The sequence below is a fragment of the Nymphalis io genome, chromosome 2, assembly GCF_905147045.1.
Source record: "Nymphalis io chromosome 2, ilAglIoxx1.1, whole genome shotgun sequence".
In the NCBI taxonomy this organism is placed as follows: Eukaryota; Metazoa; Arthropoda; class Insecta; order Lepidoptera; family Nymphalidae; genus Nymphalis; species Nymphalis io.
This window is the reverse complement of record NC_065889.1, coordinates 174,285-199,541: the sequence shown is the minus strand read 5'-3', so window position 1 is coordinate 199,541 and position 25,257 is coordinate 174,285. Positions and strand designations below refer to the sequence as shown.

At 35.4% G+C, this 25,257-nt stretch overlaps 1 protein-coding gene across 2 annotated transcripts in view; it reads right to left on the bottom strand.

The window, feature by feature from the left end:
- The window catches only part of LOC126778162 (FMRFamide receptor-like), a 100,590-nt gene that overhangs the window by 55,986 nt on the left and 19,347 nt on the right, over positions 1 to 25,257 (bottom strand). Inside the window, exon 2 of one of the 2 annotated variants that reach the window (XM_050501607.1) lies at positions 3,876 to 3,931. The exons of the other annotated variant lie outside the window; for it this stretch is intronic. The gene's annotated coding sequence lies outside the window, so the exon portion shown is untranslated. The remainder of the gene's footprint in view (positions 1 to 3,875; positions 3,932 to 25,257) is intronic. 2 annotated transcript variants of the gene reach the window in all.

Here is a 25,257-nt window from a genome sequence, read left to right as displayed (position 1 = left end):
CGTATGTAGGTTATCTATAGGTGACACTTATTACGATATATCATCTAGAATTTGATATTTAATTAAGACACCGACCTAAGTAGGTACTGTGGCGACGCTTTGGCGCCGAGCTGTTAATTACGAGACGTCATGTCAAAGGTCACTAAATGGTATGAATAATCCTTTCTAATAAACTAAATTTGTAATGACTGCTAAAGTTGTTTGACCTTTTTATACGCCACTGATCAACGAACCAAGGGATCCACGTGATTTTGTACTTAGACTTTATGGACTGGAGCGCGACTATTACTCCGAAAATTGCTGCTTCCCGTGAGACAGACCTTTAGCGCTTTTTGTTATTACCTTTCCATAATAAACTCTGTATGTAATTATAAAATTACATTTGGCATTTTATAATATCTAATCGGTAACGTGTTAGGTTGTTTACTGGACGCACATTTATATTGAAACCTTTAGCTTACATACTCTTCTCTAATGTGTCATTTTTTTTCATATTCGCCGGGAGGGCAAATGACTCTACTCCACCTGATGGTAAGTGGTAGTAGAGTCCAAACGCGACGACGGGCAGTACAGATGGGAAAAACGTTCTGCACTAGCCGCCCTCGCCTTGCCGGCCCGCAAGATGCCTCTTCACGCCTCGTTTGAAGTAACCCGGGTTGTAAGAGAAGGGGAATACGTGAGCTGGTGAGGAATTCCATTTTTTGGAAGTGCGACAAAGAAAGGAGTTGCCAAATTTCTTTGTTCGCGATGGAATTGATGTCGCAGTTAGGCGGTGACATCGAGAACCAGCTCGCGTGGACTTAAGAAGGAAGGGGGAAGCATTATAATTAGACATGTGTTGTTAGTTCGTTACCATTTCGGCTATCGGCATCTATGGTTTCTATTCGTTATTGAACCAAAGTATGCTCTCAATAATAGATGTACGTCAGCTGTGTCGCGTGGGTGTCACTATCGAGACATCAATTACTACCATACATACGAGTACGTACCAGCGTCGTACGCCCACTTCAATTTTTAAAAGCAATTTTTGTAGAATAGCTTCGTTATTCGGGCTTCTAGTCAATAGATAATATTGATAATATAAGTTACAGGCCCTGCCAATAAACTGTCATACTCATTAGACTATCTTGGAAACTAGAACATTGTTGGGTGTATGAATATATATGAAATGGATACATAATATATGTATGAAAATGGATATTTATGTTACATGCCTATTCAATTGAGTATCGCAATCATATTAAGTTCTGCTGAGAGCTGATAGCTGATGGATGAGACCACGACAACCAGTAATATTAAATATCAATACATCAAATGTACGTGTATTCAATAGTTGAGTTTTTCATCATTATTTCTCCTTTTTAATGTATCAATATAATAATTTACAATAATTGAAACATTATCACGTTGTATAAATAGTGAATTTATATGTATAACATAAAATGACTTCTATCAATAAAATAAAAGCTATGATAGCCGTGTTATTGAACAGTTGTAGATTTAATTTCCTTACGTAAGGAAATGTTAAAACTTAATTAAAAATACTATTCTGTAAAATATATTTTGAATACAATACAAACGTCTCCATTAACAACGTTGTCTGCTCATTTCTTTATTTCTGTTTTTTATAACGAAGCAAAACGGTTTTTTTTCTTTTTCGAATGGCCGTTTCTTTCGTTTTTAATAAAAAGTGGAACAGTGCAGCAATCCAGCCAGCGACGTAGTGCTCATATCTTATTTGTAATGTTTATGTCTTTCTCGGGAATTGCGGACTTAGAAGTTAGCCACTACACCACTACGCTAGACCAACGAATCGGCAATGATTTTTCCTGATTTTTTATACTTTATACTCGTGTATATCTATAGCAGTCTATAGGGGTCTTTTGTATTATAAACATTATTCGGTCTGTCTTCTGCTTTCGCGAATTTGTTAATATTTCTGACTATGGCCCTAAATCTAAGCGATATTTACGGTTATTAATAAAACAAGCAAATGTAACGCTTCTTATATTATTATTCTCTTTCACTCCCACTATCCTGACTATTTAAAGACAAATTTTGAATTCCTGTGTCACAATTATGATCGTACGTGCAAACGGTTCGCTCTCCCTTTCGGTGCCTGTTCGTAGCTCAAGTTTTCTTTATAATTCACCATCGTGCTATTAGACTTCGGAACAAGCTTCCTGTGGACATGAGAAAGGCTTCACCGAAGCTTCACCTCTTAACATCGTCAACGAGAACATTTATTGAACAATTTTTCTTAATATTTATTATTTATTTTTACATTTTTTTCATGTTTCTGACAGTATTTATATGTTATTTACGCACGTAATGCATTTGATTATAATTGTAATAGTTGTGGTACTGCATTTATGTATTTCTGACTTGCCTTTTACGGTTACTAGGTTGAGCGGTAGAGCGCCTTCTGGCATTACGTCTAACTTTTTTACCAACTGAAAGCATTTAGTCAAAAAAATAATGAAATCAATAAATATAATATATAAGAAATTATAGTATAAGATATTACTTATTAGTTCCAGTAGTTATATTACGGGTTGGTCCAACTACTTTTAGTGCTAATGTAACGCTATTTCTGTATTTAGGAGACTACCTATGTTAACTGTATGGGTTTATTATATTATTTATTGTAGCCGAGATGGCCTAGTGGTTAGAACGCGTGAATCTTAACCGATGACCGTGGTTTCAAACCCAGGCAAGCTGAATTTTCATGTGCTTAATTTGTGTTTATAATTCATCTCGTGCTTGACGGTGAAGGAAAACATTATGAGTAAACCTGCTTGTATCTAATTTCATTGAAATTCTGCCACATGTGGCATTCTACCACCCAATGTGGGTTGGTGCAGCAGCACAGTGTGGTGGAATAAGCTAAAATCCTTCTCCTCAAAAGGCTGTTACTACTATTCACCTGGCGTTTATTAATTTTAATCAAATCATGTTTCCGATATCTGAAAATAATCCGCATCATTCGGGAGCGCGATTGCTGGATCACGATCCTCATCGTACAGGCTCTGTTTAAATAACTTTAATCTTTAAAATACGCTTCTATAATTCGCTTTTAATTGAAGATTAGCTAGTTCAATACAAGCGCGGTGATAAAATTTACTCTACATAGTATACACTTTATATCTCGCGATTCTAATTTCAAGCCACCCAAATAGATTGCGCGAATTGTAATTGTCTTTCAAAGGCTATTTTTCAAGCACTACAAATGATCTATAAGCCGGATATAGCCAACCGTGGAAGACCATAATTCATCCATTGTTGACCATTCGCACACAGTGTAAATTGCAAGCTTATTTCTCAAACCCTCCACTCATATGGGTGTGCTTGTTTTTTAAGTTTTTTTTTTCAAATGTTCCTGTCATAATTTTTTTCTTATTTTGGTATTCATTGAATCAGAATGTTTCGTGTTTAATTATTAAATATTAATTGATTTTATGTATGATATTTAAGTAAATTAATTTTGATTTTGGTTAATTATCAACCGTGTCAAACCGTGTCGTGTTGTAATTTTAATTAAAATTTGTTATAGCAATTATGTGGCAACATATTATTTATTAACTATCAATAGTAATAACAGCTTGACTGCAATCCCACACGACGGGAGAGAGCTTAGGTGCAAGACGAACTAACGCGCTGTCCGAGGCACGGGAATATAGCACTTCTAACTTATTATCATCGGGCTGTGATTAAGAACAAATTATGGAAAACTCAACAAATTTTCTTGAACTAACCTGGGATGTGAATTCAGTATTTACAGAATTAAAAGCTCGCCATTAGGCAAACGAATAATTTAGGGTGTAGTTGTATAACTAATAAATATATAATTATTATAAAAAATTGTTCCTACTCACTTTAAGTTGTATCGCAGCGATCCAGTAGAGCCATCAGCGAGCGAAGTCACGTATCACTGGAAACATTAATTTATATAAATCCATTTCTAAGTATTATAACATAACATTTAACAGCAAACTCAAAAACTCAACGCTATTAAATTCTCCGTATATCTGTTTCAGATATCAGTTTTCAGACAATTCTAGTAACCGGAAAATGGAGAGCCGTCCGTGACATAGCGTTTCGAATAATTCTATTAATGTGAGTACGTGAACGGCGAAACTTTTTCTATTCAACACTTAATAAAAGGATAGAGTACGCGTACTTATCCAAGGCTATATAATAATATATATATAACTGATACACCACGAGCAATGTATAATTATTATTATAATTCAGTCAATCAACTTTAGTTTGGAGTCATACAAGGAGTTTGAGTTTTTGGCTAAAGTTTTACGGCCGGTTGCCACCTGACGCCAAGGTCGTACTTCTCGTGGAGACATGCGGGCGCCGCCGTTGGCCTTATACAGGCTCTTCCGCCGCCATCCCTTTTGTGCGTCCCAACCTAGGCGCACAACACTAACTACAGCCTTTGCTCCAGATATTTGAGTAAGCCGGCAGCAGGGGTTTGGTAACGAAGTGTCCTTCTCCGACCTGTTGGTCCACGGGAGGTATTTTATTTCCCTCCTACCCGGCATACCTACCGAGTCCTCCCCTATCCGCCACCTGGGGATGCGTTCTCTAGGGGTGAGGCTCCCCCGAGAAAATTGAAGGAATGTCGACTGCGCCGGTACGGCCATATCCTGAGACGTAACAATGATCATCCTATCAAGAAAGCCTTAAATATCCCGGACTGACCGCGGGGAAGAGGGCGACCGCCCGCAACCTGGTGGTCAAACATACAAAAAGAGGCCCAGAAAGAGAATCTGAGTACACAGACAACCCAGAACAGAGCTCTCTGGCGCAGATGTATAAGGAGACCCGAACCCAGCTGAACTGGGAAGAGTGTTTGAACGAAGAAGAAGAAGAAAAATTCAGTCAATCAACTAACGACTGCATACTGTAAGGGATGGCAATAATCAGCAATAGTTATTTCTGGAAATAGCAATTATTTCTGACTTTATATTTCGAAACAATATTTTTGATGTCTAGTGGAATAGTATTTATTTTGTTTTTCAACAGTTTAAAAATAATATTAGTATTAACATAGACAAGTGTTTAATAATAATAAATTATTTAATGTTACAGGTAGGTAAACGGGCAAATGGGCCACCTGATGGTAAGTAGTCACCGTCCATAGATACATTGACGTAGAGGTACATCGCCTATGCCCCACCCTTGGGAACTAAGATGTTATGTTACTTAGTACAAGTATTGCTGTTTAGCGGTAGAATATCTAGTGAGTGGGTGGTACATACTCAAACGGGCTTGCACAAAGCCTTACCACCGAATAAATATATAAGAGTATTTTACTCATAGCCTTAATTAACAAGTCTTTTAAGAAATTTCTAAAAATACTAATCGAGAGCGAGAGTATTTAACAAAGTTAAAAAACTTCGGAGCACTTTTAATAGTTTCAAAAGATGCGAATCCTGCAAACACCGATAAGTACTACCCATTCCTTTTTTGCTAAGCCCTCCATACTTTAGCATAGAGAGATATTTATAATATTATTGTAATTATCGATAAGCTATCTACTTTTATTTTGCATTTACATTAACATACACACCCGTAACAATGTGTAACAGTGAATGAATGTCCCACTGCTAGGCTAAAGGCCTCCACTCTGTTTTTGAGGAGAAGGTTTGGAGCTTATTTCACCACGCCGCTCCAGTGCGGGTTGGTGAAATACACATTTGGCAGAATTTTAGTGAAATTAGACATGTGCATATAGATTTCCTCACGATATTTTCCTTCGCCGTAAAGCACGAGATGAATTATTATCATAAATTAAGCATATGAAAATTCAATGGTGCTTGCCCGGGTTTCGAACCCACGATCATCGGTTAAGATTCACGAGTTCTTACCACTGGGCTAGCGCTTCGATCGGTTTATATTCTGATGATCAGACGAGCTTACATGATTTAGATATTTAGGTATTCCCTAATATTAGGTATTTCATTGGTTTGATTGGCATTGTATTAAAACAATCTGATTTATCAAACTACTTCAATTGTAATATGCACTCGCCAGACTTTTAAGTCTGGCTATTATTTTACTATTGCTACTAATGGACTCGATCTAGTTCTGACTTCTATTTGGAGTGTCAATAAATAAAGACGAATCACTTACAAAGCCATTACATATTCAATTCGTTTTGTCATGATATATTTTTATTCCAGTTAAATGGCCTCGCGTCACTAAATGGGCTAAAGACCCTGACACAAGCTCATTTGAAAAAAAAACAAACGTTTGAGCTTTATTATTATAGATTATAAAGGTCATAATTAATGCACTATCAATCAAAGATCACTGGACGCATTAAAGTGAAGCCAGACACTTGTGATAACAACTTAACCGCAACCAATTTACTGCTCAACTGTTACCTGTATTAATGAAATAAATCAAAGTTTGATTATAAAATCTGAAAAAATAGTGCATTTTGTCAAAAATAAGTGGTTTTAATAGGTGGTAGGGCTTTGCCCAAGCCTGTTTGGGCAGGTAACATCCACTCATCAGATATTCTGCCACTAAGCAGCAATGCTTAGTACTGTTGTGTTCCGGTTTGAAAGGTAAGTGAGCCAGTATCAAGCCAGGCACAACGGGCATGACATCTTAGTTTCGAAGTTTGGGGGCGCTTTCATTTGCTCGTCTGCTTGTTTTTGACATAAAAAAGCATGGTCCCTGATAAATAAATTAAAAAATCGTGGTAATACTTATCTATTTTTATCCAAAGTATAATCTCCTTGCAAGTTTATAATTCCCTTGGGGCGAAACTGCAAGGAATAGATTGTATAAAAAGATAATTTACTTTACAAAGCAGCTTATTAAGTCCGTTGCAGCTTACTGTTCTATATTTCGGACTGTAGCAAAAGATTATTTCTTTCTTTAAAGAGTATTTCTTTTTACAAAATAACGAATTAATATCTGTATAACGAACATGGAGTGTTATTAAACGTGCACGCTACGATGCAGTTCTCCTCGGCGAGTGCTTCTTCGCGTAGCACTTATAAAATGTATCATAAAAACTTAAGATTACCACGCTTGCCACGTTTACCCGCGGAAAGTAAAAAATAAGAGACTGTGTTCTATGCGCGACGAGCGAAACATATATAACTATATTTATTGTCCCTTTACTAATAAAGAACAAATTGAACGTGTCAATATAATGAAGTCCTCCTTAATTTTTAGAATTAAAATATATTTTTTTTAATATATTATTAATTAAAATATATTATTTGTATAAACATATGTATATATATATATATGTATATACAAATAAATAAAATTGAAGTGTTTGTCTGTGACTTCAAAATAAATCTCTTTTAAATTTTATATGGGATTCGAGTTACCAAACCACCATAACTTTATTTTAGACTACCGCTACAACTTAAAAATTAAAATAGTTAATATATAAATACATAATTCAAACAGGCATTACGTATGTACGTTAAAATGGCAGTTTCCTTAAAGACTGATTCCCACGCTGGCGAAACCGCGGGTTTTGCTCCTACGTATAAACTACCTGAACGAAGCGGCAAGAAAGTAAGATGTTTATACAAAAATAAAGCTAAACTATGATATTTCACAACGCGTGCCAGACAGCGTGAGTAGACAGTCCTAGAGGGTTAGTTATGTATTACTTATTATGGTATGGCGTATATATGGTAATGAAATTCAGTTTTTTGAATATTCCGTATGAAAATCAGCGAATGCTCGACGCTATTTTATCATCTCTATTCATCATCATTTCTATCATAAATCATACGATACTTTTTTGTGTAATGAGATCTATCCATGTTTAATTGGTATAAAATTTAATTTAATTTATTATCAAAGTTAAGAATTACTGCGGATTTTATTAAAGAAACGAATAACTCGCCCCAGGCGAGATTTGAGGAGTTGGAAACTTGCTTTAATGAGGTGGTCTTTACTATGTTTATACAGCGATTCTATTAGAATAATCAGTATTATTGTGAATTTACATAGGATTATTGTAAATATATTTAACGCAACTGTAAGTATGCAAGTTCTTACGTACATTACAAAGAGCTGTCTGAGCTAGTCAGGTTTCGTGGACTAAATGAACAATAACGAATCACCGTATATTTCTTTATGCAGGCTGGATTTTCTCAAAATCGGTTCACAGTTGGCGTAGCTGTCAAGCTATACAAAGAAAACAAGACGAAATTGATATCTTCTTTCTTTTAAAAGTCGGCAAAACACACTTATACATGTATAGTACATAAATGATTAAATATTACGGTGTTGCATTAACTTATATAATATGAAAATTATTATAATTATTATATATGCAGGTATTATTTAAAAAAAACGACATGTTATGGTCTCATTCCTATAATATCATTGTAAGTATTTCAACCGCATTAAATGTATGCGTTAGTTTCGCTCGCGTTGTTACAATTCCTGTCACATCGTGATATGTCCCGAGAGACGTCAACTGAGATGTGAACGTAATTTTCGTCTGTTTTTGTCAGCTTGTTCATTACTAATCTAAGATAAGTACAGACATGACATGACGATACCATTACAAGCTTAGCTGTTATACAATACTAGCTCCGATCTGCACGGTTTTACCCGCGTTTTATGTAATTTCATCTTATATAGTCTATAACCTTACTCAATAAATTGGGTGTTACGGAATTGTTAATATTTCTTACAGTGCCAATATCTGTAGGCGATGATGAGGATACTTACCATAAGGGAAACCTGGGCGTTTGTCAGCTTGCAACCTATATAAATAAAAAAACAACATATAAATAAAAAAACAACTTTATATATTTATAAAGTTGTTTTTTTATTATTAAATATATATATATAATATATATATATATATATATTTAAAAATAAAAAACAACTTTATGATTAAGAACTTTACTTTAATAACTTTACTTGAATAATATTTTATGTATTATTTGTCAGCCAACAATTATATTAGTTTACTATAGTCATATGCAAAGACTGACAAGATATATATTACAAATTACACGGAACAGCTTGAATAAGAATTTAAAAAATTTCATCGACAGCAGTGATCGAACAATGACTGGAAATGATCGCCGTTCGTGACTGCAATATTTCACAGTGAGATAACAACTGCCTGAACTTGGATTTATTTCTGCTCTGTTCTGCTATTCCCTGCATTTAATATTAGGTCCTTACATATGAAATTAGCGTTTTTTCGTAATGACCACTTTGATCTGAAATATCTCCTCTTTAGTTAAGAATTCCAAATTCAAATTTATAAATTCATTTAACTGGTACATTTGAGTTTCGAAAACAGTCATACATTTGTTTTTTCTCATTATTTTTTTCTTTGGCGTCGCTTATTATCGCACAGTGGAAAACATGAAATATCGTTATATTTACGAGTACGAGTTCTATCGTGGCACCAGTGCTGTAGAAACAGCTCAAAGGATTAATGATTTGTACGGCGCTGGTATTGCAAAAGAAAGCACAGTATGTTTTTGGTTTCAACGTTTTCGTTCTGGAAATTGCGACCTTCAGAACCAACCCCGTGGACAGCCGGAGACCAAAGTGGAAAATGAAGAATTAAAGGCTATTGTGGAAGCGGATCCATCACAAAGCACTTCAGAGATAGCTGCAGGCTTCGGGGTAAGTGTTAAAGCTGTATTAATCCACTTGAAGCAAATCGGGAATATAAAAAACTTGAACGATGGGTACCTCATGAATTGAGTAAATCGAACTTGCAAACATGCGTCGACTGCTATGTTACTTTGCTCAACCGACACAATAATGAAGGGATTTTAAATTAATGATAATCGGAAACGCTCGTCGCAATGGCTGAACCCTGGAGACCCAGCCAAATCCTGCCCTAAACGAATATTGACTTAGAAAAAGTTACTTGTGAGTGTTTGGTGGACTAGCGCCGGTGGCGTTCACTACAGCTTTCGAAAATTTGGCCAAACGATTACGGCAGATATCTATTGTCAGCAACTGCAAACCATGAAGGAAAAACTAGCTGCTAAACAATCGAGATTGGTCAATCGCTCTAGGCCACTGTTGCTTCACTATAACGCAAGACCACACACTGCACAAAAAACAACCACTAAGTTAGATGAGCTACAATTGGAATGTCTGCGACATCCACCGTACTCCCCGGACCTTGCTCCAACAGCTTACTATTTTTTCCGGAATTTGGACAACTTCTTACAAGGAAAAAAGTCAACTCCGATGTGGTAGTCCAAACCGCCTTCAAAGAGTTTATTGATTCTCGCCCCCATGGTTTTTTAGTAAAGGGATCAATGAAAAGGGATATGAGATGGCAAAAGTGCATAGATAACAACGGTGCATACTTTGATTAATTAAATATATTTTACAAAAAAAAAATGACTTTATATTCCTCCTTTACAAAACGCCAATTTCATATGTAAGGACCTTTTATAAAAAATGCTCCAATTATTAAAATATTATTCAATTCTTTTTTCGAATTAAATACACTCTACAAGCACAATCGAGATCAAAAATGTCTTGCACCTCATTGTCTTATTATATTAAATTCTTACGAGATTCTTAAAAATAGTTTCTACATACGTTTTTAAAGATAGCTAAATTACATCATGATTTTACAAAAAAAGAGAGAAAATTTTATCAAAAACGAATGAATATTTTAAAAATGTTATCAGTGACAAACAAAAGTCGTTACAAACAAATAAGCAAACTAACTTATTTCTGAGTGTAGTTTTATCTTTGCAGATAAGCGAGATCCTTAATAGTAATCCTTCTGAATAAATTTAATGATACCCACATTCATTAACGTGTGTAATCTCATTAAATATTGTGAAGCTGGTACAGCTTCACAATATTTCTTTTAATATAGTATAATGATGTACACATTCGTTTTGTCTCTTTTAAATCACCATACACTTTTTAGGCATTCATACTCGTTTTCAAGCAAGCGTTTTTCAAAATGAATCTCGAAGACATCACATATCACTGACGGCCTCGAGTCCCGTCGCTGTGAGAGAGCGATCCGTTACTACGAGATAAGGAGACGATGTAGCCGAGATTACTGAGTCTCTCGGTCTTGACTGATGTATCCTGATCACTTTCGAAGTGAATCGATAGAAAACTAAGGTAAGGGGTATTATTTAAACTGCTCCACTGATAGCAAGATGGCCGAAGAGCAGAAGCGCCGTCTTGTCGTAATTTATTACTTCATCGAGGCACTATTGACATTAAATAATACGTATATAGAGCACAAGCTGTTATTCCAGATATTATCAGAATAAAAATAAAGAATCTTTTTTATAGCTACACACTACAGTAATCAAAATAAACAGTATTCGTATACATTGTTTTACAAATTAATTTATGTCTTAAATCAACATCAAACTTCATTCAAAAGGCAATTTTAAACGGGTCCAAGATACATAATCTTGGACCCGTTATGCTATTATTATGAAAAAGATTTGTAGGTTTACGGCCGAATATGCATTTAATCGATTTAACTGAAACTGGATTGTTGTGACGCGAAAAAATGTGCCCATGTATACAACGAAATACCAAAACACCACGCCACGTGCGTCGAGAGATATATACGTATATAATATACAAGATATTCGCTAATACCGGAGCGAAACGAAACAAAGAAAAAGAAACACGGACACAAAAGACAGTACAGATACTATTTTGCTTATATTAAAAAAAAGTATCGAGGAAGGGACGCTCGCTAGTGACGGTCGGGAACCGTTCTTAATCCGTCATTAGTGGGAGTGAGTGATTCAGTGTTTAAGAGGAACGCAAACATATGCCGGTTCGAATGCTAGGCAAATCAACGTAGTAATTGATTGATTTTAGTAATTCGAATATTTTATATTGCTCTAAAAATCTTCATTTCTGAATCTAAAATAGTGTCTACTTCCTATTATTCATGTAAATGAACTCGATTATTCTTGGAAAATAAACGGGAGTTTTCAAAAACGTAGATAGTTTCTAGTATATACAATTTAGTTGCGTCTCTGACAGAATGACTCAGCTCCGCGGGTTGTATGCTGGTACACGGTTAGAAAAGTTAGACAACTAATTGATATTGATACCGCTCGACTTGTATATTTCGGTTATTTTTATAGTATATCATGTACGTCTCTCGGTATTAAATTTGGATAACGCCCCGCTACAGATATTGAAACAGTTTTTATGTTACTGAATAGAGCTGTCCGTCCGGTCTATTTATAATCTTGGAGATTGAGACTCTATGGGATGTTTTGACATAATGGAACACGTCACAATATATTTACAACAATGTTATACATATTCACAACAACACTGATCATTTTGATAGAAACAGTGATCATCACTGTAAACACGAAATAAAGGTTAGCTTATAATACCAAGTTTCCGACTCCACAAAGGTAATAAATCTTTACTCGGGCAAAATATTTTTTTCTATAATCTAATTTCGCAGGTATTTGCCAATTGATAAATTTAAATCGTTAAGTTAAGTTTAGCAAGATAAGTTTAGCAAGATGTTGATCACAAAAAAGCGTGGAATTAGGACTTGTTAACAATCGGAAGAAAAGAACAATCGGATATATATATATATATATATATATTGTAAAAAGATATTTGAATAAAGTATATTTTGATTCGATTTTATTTATTCACTTGACTTAACCTCTATCAGTGGTAATTACTAGAGCACAATAATTAATATAAACCTCTATTAGCGCTAAGCCTTGGCCTGCAATTTTATTTAACTTTTTCCGTAAATCCTTTTATTTTTGTAATTAAGGGCAATAAGTTTTTTATCAATCTATTTATCGTTTTTGAAACAATATTTAATGTCCACGTACAGAACATTTATTTTATAAAATAATGGTTAGTATCTTTTCTACTTAATGTATTATGATTTGTATCTGCTATCAAATATGTGTCATAAATCTGCTCGACTAGCGGACAGTCCGAAACAGAATCGGCCTGCTCGCCAACGCGCCACGGTCGCGGTCTACAAGCGTACGAGTTGTGATGTCGCGCACGTATATATACTTATATCCATATGTACATACGCACACATAAGTATATCACTCAGCATATTTTTTCAATTTCAAAATTATTTTTCAGTTGTATTTTAATATTTATTTTAGTAGTAGTCCATAAATATCAAATTTGTTTGTGATTTTATGAAATTAAAAAAATATAACACGAAAGATAAAAGACTACACAAATTCAAATAAAAATCTTTACATACTATGAATGGGTATAATGGAATCATTTTAGTAGTAAGCTTCTCCCACTTTTACTTTCCATGTCATACATACCATTCCATTCGCGTTGAATTGCGACTCCATTGGACTTTGAAAGAGAGAAAATAGAGGTTCGTTAACAAATAAGAGGATTTAACGAAAACGGACAAGTTCACAATCCTAAGATAAATGATATTGGATAACTTCACAATCAATTATTTTTAAATGAAATTTAAACGGAATTCTGTCAACAGTACATATATGAGAGAATGTTGTCTCACCGAACGAGCAAATTTAGTAAATCATTATGTTTTCGTATGAAATTTTAATAACAAATAATATTGTAATAATGAAATAAGTAAAGCTGTCAATCTCCGCTGTCTTAGAAGTGTACTCGTATAGACTCGTATACAGCCTTTTTAACTTGTCTGACTTTCTTTTGACTTAATTTTTTTAATATAAAATTTTCAAACGGTCGTTGCTCTCTTCGAGATTCCTTTTATTAGTTTCTTGTACATCAAGTGTTACTGCAAATAAGAGCGCTTTTATGTTCTCGAAGTTGATGCCAAAATGTTTATAATAAATAACTCGTACCGTTGATTTTATTACGATACAATGGTACATTCAATAATAATTATGACGTCTGACGTAGTTTGCATTACCAAGAGTGCAATTTACGAAAATATTAACTCTTTATTTACGCTACTTAGCTTACCATGGCGTGCATTGATCTTATTAATCTTATATTAAACAAAAACTACATCGTTGCTCTTTATTGTCAATGTAACATATGCAATATAATAATAAAATTATAATTTTTAAATATTATCAAAAGCCAGTTTTCTCTTAGTTAATAAACATAAAAACATGTTAATATGTATATAAAACTGTTCAACGATGATGAAAGGATTTTACAAATACGGACTTAGTTAACATTTTACTAAATGTAATTAGGAGGTTCAGATGTGTTGAATTGCAATAGAAAATGTTTTATTCTGTAAAACAAACGTCTAAGTTTGTTTCAAATTCGTAAAAAAATACCAATATGAAGACAATAATAAAATCACAGAAAAAGTGTAAATGTTTTGCTGTTTGTATTGTCAAGACTTTAAGACCTGGAGTCGTAACCTCTTAAACAACTTCAAGTGTTCCTATACGTTTCAACTGCACAACCGCCAAAAGATTACAGCAATATTTTATCTTTATATATATACATATATTACCTCACAACAGAATTTGCAACAATGCTTTATTAGTAATCAGATGTCAAAAACCTGCTTGTAATTGTCACCTCTGATCTCGGACGTTGTTAAAATAATAGTTGGCACTGAAGTACGATTGCCGACATGATGCTGTGGGATGTAATCTAAGTCTCGTTTGCTCGCATACAATCGCACAAAGTCACAACTGATATAAAAAATAATAGCTGCTAAATCTATTCGATTTACTATTATTTGTGTTTGTTAGCTAGTACAGCTATTGCAATACAATATAGAATTTCTTTATCTATCTTGGTGACTGGTTATTATTTTCTAAATTATTGTATAATTCGCTATTCGTGGCGGATGTTTCAGTGGTCAAAGTGATGAATGCGCGATCACAAGTGTTACAATGGCCAGTTTATCTATTCGTGGATATCGGCGGCTGCCAAGTACACGGCGTGTCGCGGCCAAGACATGGCGTGGACATTTATTTTCGCCGGCACATGTGTCTCTGTGATACAAGTGCATTACACTGATATTGTTATCTCCACGGACGGTTGTTCGTAATTAGCCGCCGGTGAAGCGGTATGCATATGCCGTACATTCCATGTTACACTCGACTAGTTTCACGGGACACGTGGCGTTGTCTTTGTGTTGGGCGAACGGGAAGATCGATAACTATTAGGTTTGGTGCGTATAACTTGCATTAGCGAGTTACGTGTATAATTTATTTCATTAGAATCTTCGAAAATACTTGACATTGGCGCCTCTTCGTTTAAACTCTCCGCCGTTTAAATTAAATTTAATAATTACAGCTTAAGTAGCTTATCCATAAACTTCAAATTAATAAATTTTAATTAAAAAAATCTTTGTTCAACAAAGCTTAACAATCATTCTCTCGAAAAAAATTGGCAAGAAACTCATTGTTACTATTTTTCATAAATCATATACGTTTGCTATTTAAATATATTTAGTGTAATGTAATTTGTACATCATAATTTAAGAATATACGACATAAGGGAATATTAAATAATAATAAAATATTCGTATCGCCTATAAAAAACATTTATATAAACTATAATGTGTTTATTCACATAACAACAAATAAAATGTGCTGTCAGCTATAATATATTACATTGGTACGTATGATGTATTGTTTACTTTATTCCTTATTGTTTATTACCTTGCTCTAGTCAATCCGCGATGGCTCAGTGGGTTAAGTGTAATTCTTAAGACTACTGCGAAGGTGCGGGTTCAAGCTCACAAGTGAATCGACAGGACAACATCTTGAGGATACTTGCATCTGCTCGATGAAAATCTGCCACATCTTATCGTATGTCGCAACCCGCATTGGAGGAGGGAGATGGAAACAGCCTTCTCGCTCAGAGGAAAGGGAATAGCATTTACTTTTACTTAACTTTCTGTTCGGCATATAATTCGACGTACTCTACCCGTCCGGCAAATAAATATAATTTTGATTAAATCACGATATTCGTTACATTTGATTACTATCCTTTTAATTTGATTTGTATATTTTACGAGCAGCTCGGATCCAATCATCGCTTCAGATGAGATTTCACTGCTCATCGAATAGCGATGATCATCAATTTTATTGCCATACAATACTGTACGAAGTATTTCCGTGTGTGCGTGCATGCGAATGAAAAAGTCACGTGGTGTGCATATGTGTTTGTGATGTTATATTTACCATCTTATTCTTAGTTTTCCAGTCACATTTATAAAGTAATAAAGCTTATTATTAGATATTGTTGTGAATGAGGATTTCTCATCCCGAGGAATAACTTCTAAGAATGTTTTTACAAATCCAAGGGCTTTCTGTTTTTCCGCCTGCGTGGGTACAGTTAGTTTACTGGCATCAATATCATCGAAACTGTTTCTATATAACGTTTAAGGTTCCATGTTTTGCGGCGCATATACGTTGAATACATGGGGTTGACTGTTCTTATAGTAGTTGTACTGTAGTTATAAGATATTTTGTTCGGAATCTTCGGATTTTTTTTACAATTAAAAAAAGCAAGTTATGTAGTATCCTTTAGATTATTAATAATCTCTAAAGTTTTTAATACTTTATTTTAAATCTCAAATATCGATGTTTTGGAATTTGATGTTTTCAAGGCGTATAAATTACTATGTAATCGGATGATACAAGTTAAAAAAATGTTGTGCTTTGTGTTAATAGTATTGTAAGCAAATGATAAAAAGCTGTCATGTTATATTTTTGAAACAGTATTTACTTATTTAAGAATTACTTTATATTTTTTTTTCTACTGTATTCAAATGTTTATTTTTTAATTGATATTTGACGTTATGACGATTTTGTATCTGCGTAAAAAGGTATTTTGTCGCGCTTTTACAAAAAAGGTACATCGATAGCAATACAAAAAGCGGTCTTAAAATGAATATTCAATTATTATTGAATAGTGATGATTGATATGGGATGGGCTTTGTAATAAATATTAAAATAAATAATTAAAGTAAACTGTGAAAAGAAATTTTACTAACAAGATTTTTTTTCGAATTTTAAGTAGTCTAGTTAGTAGCTACTGTTATTAAAATATAACATTAGATATTATTATCAATTTCTAACATACATCATGTATATTATAAACCTGTACATATATCATTTATTTTAAATATATAATGAGCAACGACAGTGCAGCTCACTTGTTTTTTGTGTGAAATCGGTCTTTAATGTGGCCTCGATTATGGGAACATTTAAATATATATTTTATGTAAACAGATGTGACAAAATGATGCGGAAAATTTTCGGAAATTCCGAAATACATGCGTGTCAGCGTGACGGCGAGCGCGTAGACGTGACGGACGTTGAGTCATATCTACGAGAAATGACAAAAAAAAGGTCAGAAATAGATTCGTTATTTCAATGACGATTTTCGGACGTCGGTTTTATTTATTTAAAAATATTTCTTGTAAAATATCTAATGGTGCTACTTTTTTACAGCAAATACGCGAGTTGATGCTATTGAATAATTGTTTACATGCCATTGCCCATACAGGCTTAAGTTTAGGATCATCAACGCCCTGCTGACCACAATAGCTAAATTGTTTAATCCTATCTTGTGCCAGTAATTACATTGATACCTTATAAAAAAACTCCGTTGTGAAATTACTGTTGAATTGATTGTACTACGTATGTACATATATACTCAGACTAAGCTACTAAACAGCTCGTATATAATCCACATCTGGGTAAAGCGCTCCTCTCTTAAGTTTGAGTTTGGAGCTGTCCCCTTCATCATTCAATGCGGGATACAAAGGTGGTAGAATTTTACAAATCAAGCAAATGCCGTTCAGTGGTACTTGACCGAATCTAAGCCCGCTATCTTCGGTTAAGATCTACTGTAATCGAATGTTAATTTTTTTAAATTGACTTGAAGTTATGACCGAACGTAGGATTTTGTATCTGTGTAAAAATGTACCGAGCCATTTCTGTAGAACGTAGACCTATATATAGAATACCAATTAAACTTTACTAAAAGTTTCGTCCTCATTCCAATTATACAGCGAGAAATAAATGCATGGAATGTCTTAAATCTCAATCTACACAAATATCTGTAAACGGCTTAATTTTAATCGTTTTATAAGAATACACATCTGCGTGTGTCTCGCGCTCGAACTTTTAATGTTACGAGCGCGCCGGTTTATGAAACGCGAACAACTAAAAGTGCAGTTAAACTTTTATTAAAGCGAACATCAGTTTTGAAGATTAGAAGTTGTTTTTTATATCGCTCGTCAAGTCGAACGACCCTGTTCGTTACTAAGAGCTAACCGCTAAGGCGTCTGAAAGGTTATTTTGGCATCGTGAACATTATATTGTACTACTATTATTTACTGACAAAACTTTAATATTTATTTATAATAAAATTCTGGTTATGTGAAACATAACTTAAGGAAATAGTCAGTTATATTATACTGCAAAGTGCACTTAATTGCACATTCGAGCGTTTGATCTAGCCGTAACATATTGGGACCAAGGTGCTCGGATAATTAAGTTAGCCATCCGAAATGTCTCGAAATTCTTGACATAGTCTATTCGGTCTTGGTGACTTTATCACGACTACGTTACGAACTTTGTAATGAAGATAATGCTATCTCCAATACTTTAATTATATTTCGTAACGTAGTTGTTACGATATAATTTAAAAATGCAATCCTTTCTATTCATCCTATATATATTTTATCAGTTCGTTTTTAATCTAGGTTACCTACTCGTAAGTTTCTCTCAAAAGCATTGTTTCCTACGAATTTATGCAACAAGTATGCAAATGCAGAGATAGTCGCGTTAAAGATAATCCAATTACTAGCTGCTCCGCTCGTTCTCACACGCGTTAAACGAACTACTGCTTCGCCCATGGTTGTGGTTGGTAGCCTTGTGTTATATAGACTATAAATATAAATATATATATATATATATATATATAAAAATAAATGTTGCCGATTCGAATAGATTGCCATATTAATGGCCGCCATTGTCGTCCAATATGTTGATTTTATTAAATCAGTCAGGGCGCACGTCCGGCGCTGGCGCTGTCCTGAGAGTGAGAGACCAAGAGACCAAGGGGGCCGCTAGACAAATGATCACACGCGCTACTGATAGACACACCATTATATTTTATATTTCCATTATTGGTCACACAACTTGACGTCTGCCACCTTATGTGGTGTTGCTATTCTAATAAAATAAGTGCCAGCTTATACTCTCTCCTCAAAACCTCAACCTTCTCCTCAAAAGGGAGAGGAGGCCTTAGCCCAGAAGTGGGACATTAACAGGCTGTTACTGTACTGTTACAGCGTATACTCGCCGTCGTATATATATATTTTAATTGGACTTCTAGTTTGTTATGTTAGTGAGATCAAACAAACGACAACTTTAATAGCTCTATAATATTAATATTATATAAATTCCATTTTTTTATTCTAATTATTAATTAACTGGTAATTAATTAAGGACTTCACATGGCAACGTACAATGGACGCTCGATGAGGCTGGACCATCACCTCGCCGAATTAGAAGTAGAGTTAAGTCATATAAACTGGCACATAGTGGGGTTATCTGAAGTCCGAAGACAGGGGGAGGACACGATAACTCTAGAGTCCGGTAACTTACTCTACTTCCGAGAAGGTGATAACCTCTCCCAGGGTGGTGTCGGTTTTCTAGTCCAAAAGGATCTCATTAGCAGCATTGTGGAAATCAGTAGTGCGTCGAACCTTGTCCTAAAACTTTCCGACAGGTACTCCCTGAAAGTCGTACAGGTATATGCGCCAACTTCGACATAATCCGATGATGTGGTCGAAGCGATGTACGAGGACATCGCAAAGGCCCTCAACGACACCTCGAAGGCCCACTACAATGTTGTTATGGGAGACTTTAATGCTAAAGTGGGAGTACAAGATAGCGGTGAATCGAAAGTCGGACCTTACGGCTTGGGCTGCAAAAATCACAGGGGGCAAATGCTGGTAAACTTTCTCGAAGCACAGGGGCTCTTTTTGATGAATTCTTTCTTTCAAAAGAAGCCTCAGAGGAGGTGGACCTGGCGAAGCCCCGATAACGTGACAAGGAACGAGATAGACTTTATAATTTCGAATAAAAGGCACATATTTAGATATGTTTCAGTGATCAACAGGTTTAATACCGGAAGTGATCACCGCTTGGTTCGAGGCACTCTAAATATCGACTTCAAAGCCGAAAGATCGAGAATGATGAGGTCTACTCTCCGATCTACCATGCTCCAGGCTGCTCAAGGCTCCGAAAAGTTTCAAATGGAACTTCAAAATCAATTCACCGCGTTGGAAACCGTAAGCAGCATTGATGAGAAAACCAACACGCTGGTCAAAATACTGCAAAACACATCCCGCAAGTGTTTTCCGCCACAGAGAAGAGACAACGCACCACTCATGAGAAAACGACGAGAACTACCATCGTTTTTTTTTTTTTATAGAATAGGAAGGCGGACGAGCATATGGGCCACCTGATGGTAAGTGGTCACCAACGCTCTTAGACATTGGCATTGTAAGAAATGTCAACCATCGCTACCTTGGGAACTAAGATTTTATGTCCCTTGTGCCTGTAATTACACTGGCTCACTCACCCTTCAAACCGGAACACAACAATATCAAGTATTGCTGTTTTGCGGTAGAATATCTGATGAGTGGGTGGTACCTACCCAGACGAGCTTGCACAAAGCCCTACCACCATAGTTTTTGTCAGATAAGGCCTTAAACCGAACAATAAAAACGCTGAGGCGACGCGATCTCCGAAGCTCCAATACCCGTGCCATCAAGGCTGCGATTGAGCAAAATCGGGGATCGAAAGTGTTCGCTCGCAAGTTTGGGAGGCCACGTCTTAAAAAAACTTAAAACTGAAAATGGTGGGGTCGTTACCTCTAGGCCTGAGATTGTCGGAGAAGTAGAGGTTTTATGAGCAGTTGTTCTCTTCAAGATCGGATAAACCCGTGGGAATCAGTATTGATGACCAGCGCGCCCCTCTTATGCGCCATTACTCCGAGGAGCTCCCGGTCGTTGACCAGACAAGGAGAGATTAGGGCGGCTCTAGAACAGCTTAAAAACAACAAAGCTCCGGGAGATGACGGAATCACAACAGAGTTACTTAAGGCAGGCGGGACTCCGGTCCTTAAAGAGCTAGCAAGCCTCTTTAATTCCGTCATCCAACATGGCAAGACCCCGGAAACGTGGAGCGGGGGTGAGGTGGTACTGTTTTTCAAGAAAGGTGATAAAACCCTCTTGAAAAACTACAGACCAATCTCCCTCCTGAGTCACGTGTATAAGCTGTTCTCAAGAGTCGTCACGAACCGTCTCGCCAGACGACTTGACGAGTTCCAGCCCCCAGAGCAAGCCGGCTTTCGATCAGGCTACAGCACCGTGGACCACATCCATAGTGTTCGGCAGATTGTGCAGAAGACCGAAGAGTACAATCAGCCGCTGTGTATTTGTGGACTACGCGAAAGCCTTGACTTCATCAAAACCTGGGCAGTGCTCGACTCATTGCAGAGATGTCATATCGACTGGAGATATATCGAGGTACTGAGATGTCTGTACAACTCGGCGATCCAACTGCGCAGAGGGGTGAGACAGAAGAAACTGTTCACCAAAGCGTTGAAAGACGTTTTCAAGACGCTGTCTTGGACTGGGTATGGAGTCAATGTAAACGGCGAGTACGAAGACGAAAGTCTTCAACCAATGCGTCTTACCTGCCATGACATACGGTGCCGAAACGTGGACACTAACTGCGGGACTAGTTCACAAATTCAAAGTCGCTCAGCGTGCTATGGAGCGAGCTATGCTCGGAGTATCTTTGAAGGATAAGATCAGAAATGAGATTTTCCGGAAAAGAACCGGAGTCACCGACATAGCTTGCAAAATTAGCAGGCTGAAGTGGCAGTGGGCTGGTCACGTATGTCGTAGGACCGATGGCCGTTGGAGCAGACGAGTCCTAGAGTGGAGACCGCGAATCGGCAAGCGCAGCGTAGGGCGCCCTCCAACCAGGTGGACCGACGACCTTAAGAAGGTGGCGGGCACCAACTGGATGCGGAAGGCGGAGACTTTGGCGCACCTTGGGAGAGGCCTATGTTCAGCAGTGGACAACGATTGGCTGTTGATTAATTGATTGAAGTATATATATAAAGGAGCTGAGATCTAATCTCTCGGATTCGGTGGCACCGAATGTCAAATAAAATTCTGTCACATATGTATCCATCAATCCACAGTTTTCGCTTCCGAATGTTATCTTTAAAAGGAAAGATGTTTGTTTGGCAATGGGAAAAATACATTATTTTTTAAATTATATATTATTTCAGTTTATCGATAGTTTAACATAAAATATCTATTAGCCGTCAATATTTATTACAGACATCATTTAAGTTTTAACTCGGACAAATCGCAGCTGCTCTTAACAGAATTAGGACAAAAGTTGTAAAAACTTCCAGAAAACGTAATATTTTGTCGTCGCCACACCCCATTACCCCCAGAAAAGCTTTAACTTCTTATAATTAAAATTTACTGAACTGTAAACAGTTTCGGCGATGACGTCTCACCTCGCTTGTTAATGATAGATGCCGTGCTATAATTTGGTAAATGTTTGTAAAAAATGATTTTATAATACTGTAATTCTCATAATTTAAAGGTTTAATTAGTTTATGCCGATGTTTTGTATATATTTAGGAATGATATTATTGAAAACTTGTTTGTAATGTGGTGTGAGTGCAAATAAAAGTTTTGTCTATCTTTGCATATCTAATATTATATATTTTGTGGATAATTTTCTGTTTCGCCCTAAAAAGTTGATAGATAAATCTCGAATGATTTCCTTTCTAACCGTTTAATGTCAAAAGATATCAATCATAATTTTTTTTAGTAATGCAGCTGTTTTCACTACTGCACTTTGAAACGGGTTTTGTGGTTGAGTGACAGTGCAATTCGATATTTGTCGAGATAGCACGTCATTAGCAATACTAGTAGAATAGAACAATATTTTGTATTATCCATTAATTAATTATGAAATTTATAGATTACAAAATAAATATTTATGTTGTGGATTATTATTATTAAGTCTTGAATATCAAATTATTCTTAGGTAACTACACTTGCTTGAAACTTTGGTTAGAAACATTTTATTTTGTGGACATAATGCACCTACTGAGTTCCTTTTCGGTTCTTCTAGGTAGAATCTGCATTATGCACCGGTGGTAGCTTCTTTACATTTAATTCAATATGTAACATAAATAAGTCTACTTGATTAAATAATTATTTATCATTGTCTCCCCTTTATGTGTGAGAAACGTTTCATTCAAATGTTAGGCATAGAAAACGTGGCACGCTTTGACCTTGAAATATTCCGAAATATTCCTTTGAAATATTACACAGCGCAGAACTTTAAATGCAAGCTTAAAATAGAATTAAGGAATGTAGAATAGAACGAGAGATAATATGACATGATCTGTGTAGAAATGATGTGTGTGAGGAGCTGAAGTATGAGATTTTCATAAGTCGCGAGCAGACCGTTGTTTTGAAAATTTATGGTTCATATTAAAGTCATAAAAACCCGTCACAGCGGAAACATGTGGCTACATATTTGTTATTTAAAGTAAATAGGTTAAAATTATAAAGATTTAATAAACTTATAATACTCATTTCGATTACAGTTATTTTATTTATATTCTGTTTTTTAAGTCCGTAACCGAAAAAAATATACATTTCGATAATAGTAGAAGGTCGCCCGTCAACAATTCCTTAATTACCGAATATCGTCATTGAAAATAACAAATTGACATTAATTGTATCGCTTCACGGCGAGAACACACCACTTAATGATACCGCCAGTGTCCTTCGAATTATAGCCATTCTCTTAATGTGCTTAGAAACAACTATGTATGTGAGACAGCGTAAGCACAGATCATATATTTGCAAGTATATGTTATATACATATTTGCAAGTATATGTTAGAACGAATAAATTATGATTTTTATTTGTCTTTAAAGGAAAGACATACAGGTAAGTTGATTAATCAATAATATAAAACTGTTTAACAAAGTACAAGTTTACATATCACCAGGCTCCCACTCGCACGGACCGATGCAATGGTATTAGTTACTTACTGAAGAAGTAGCGTTGATAAATAACAATATATTTTCGTAATTTCGGGTTATGCTTTAGTTGTAAGTGTCATCTTGCGGAGGAAAATCAGTTCGTATAAAATGTTATTGTAGATTATATTGATATTAATATATCCATCGTGGTCTTTCTCAACCGAGTCTAACCACCTATGCAAGAGACAATCTAAAGTCCGATGTAAAGTCACGACAGTGAAGAAAGCAGATACAGAAAACACTGCTTTACATCTCATCTGAAGTACGCGTGCGTTAAACGAGCTTTACTCCATTCTAGGAATGAATTGATCTAAAAACACAATATTTTTTTATTGGCTCAACTTGATAGTCGAAACCACATAAACGTCAGCGTTACAAGCTGCCTAATAAACTAATGAAATATTTAAAGTAATAAAAACAATGTCGAAACGTTCTGAATCAAATGTCGTTTGTTATTTTTGTTGATTGTTGTCGATATGATAAGTGACACTTGATATATTGAATAGCAGCTAATATAATGAATGCGACGCCGCGACGTTTAATACAGTAATGCTAATAGATTTATTGTCAAGGTGTTCAAGAAACAAATGTGAAACATTGATTTAGATGTCAACTTATCGAATAGTTTGGACTTTTAACAGAATATTAAAGAATCTAAAATGGTTTATTCGTTAAACGTTTCTGATTATGTGCTGTTGTTATTTTAAATATAAATTAAAATAGTTTTTTTATATTTTATTTAACTAAGACAAATTATGTTGAGATCTTGCCAAGTGAGACTTGCTTAATGTGTTTTTTTGTGTGTTTAATATGTATTAACTATAAGATTTTTTTGTAAATATTGGAATATAGTATATACTCTTTATTGCACCACCTGCTCAGATTTTGTTTTAAAATGTACCACTTTAAGATTGCCGGAAAGAGACGGCAAATAAGCAATAAGACCACTCGTTGTTCAGCACAACTATAATATTTTTTCTTCATAAGCAATTATATAAATTATGATTTTGGTCAATAAAGTATAATAGTAATGTATGATCACTGCTCCTGAACTCGCTTCATACTGGAACATTGAAATTGAAACACATTCTTTGGCGGTGATTTGGCTTGATAATTCGATTGTGGTATTGGCCGACGAATTCGCGCTAGAGCCGCTTTAGTCAAAGCTTT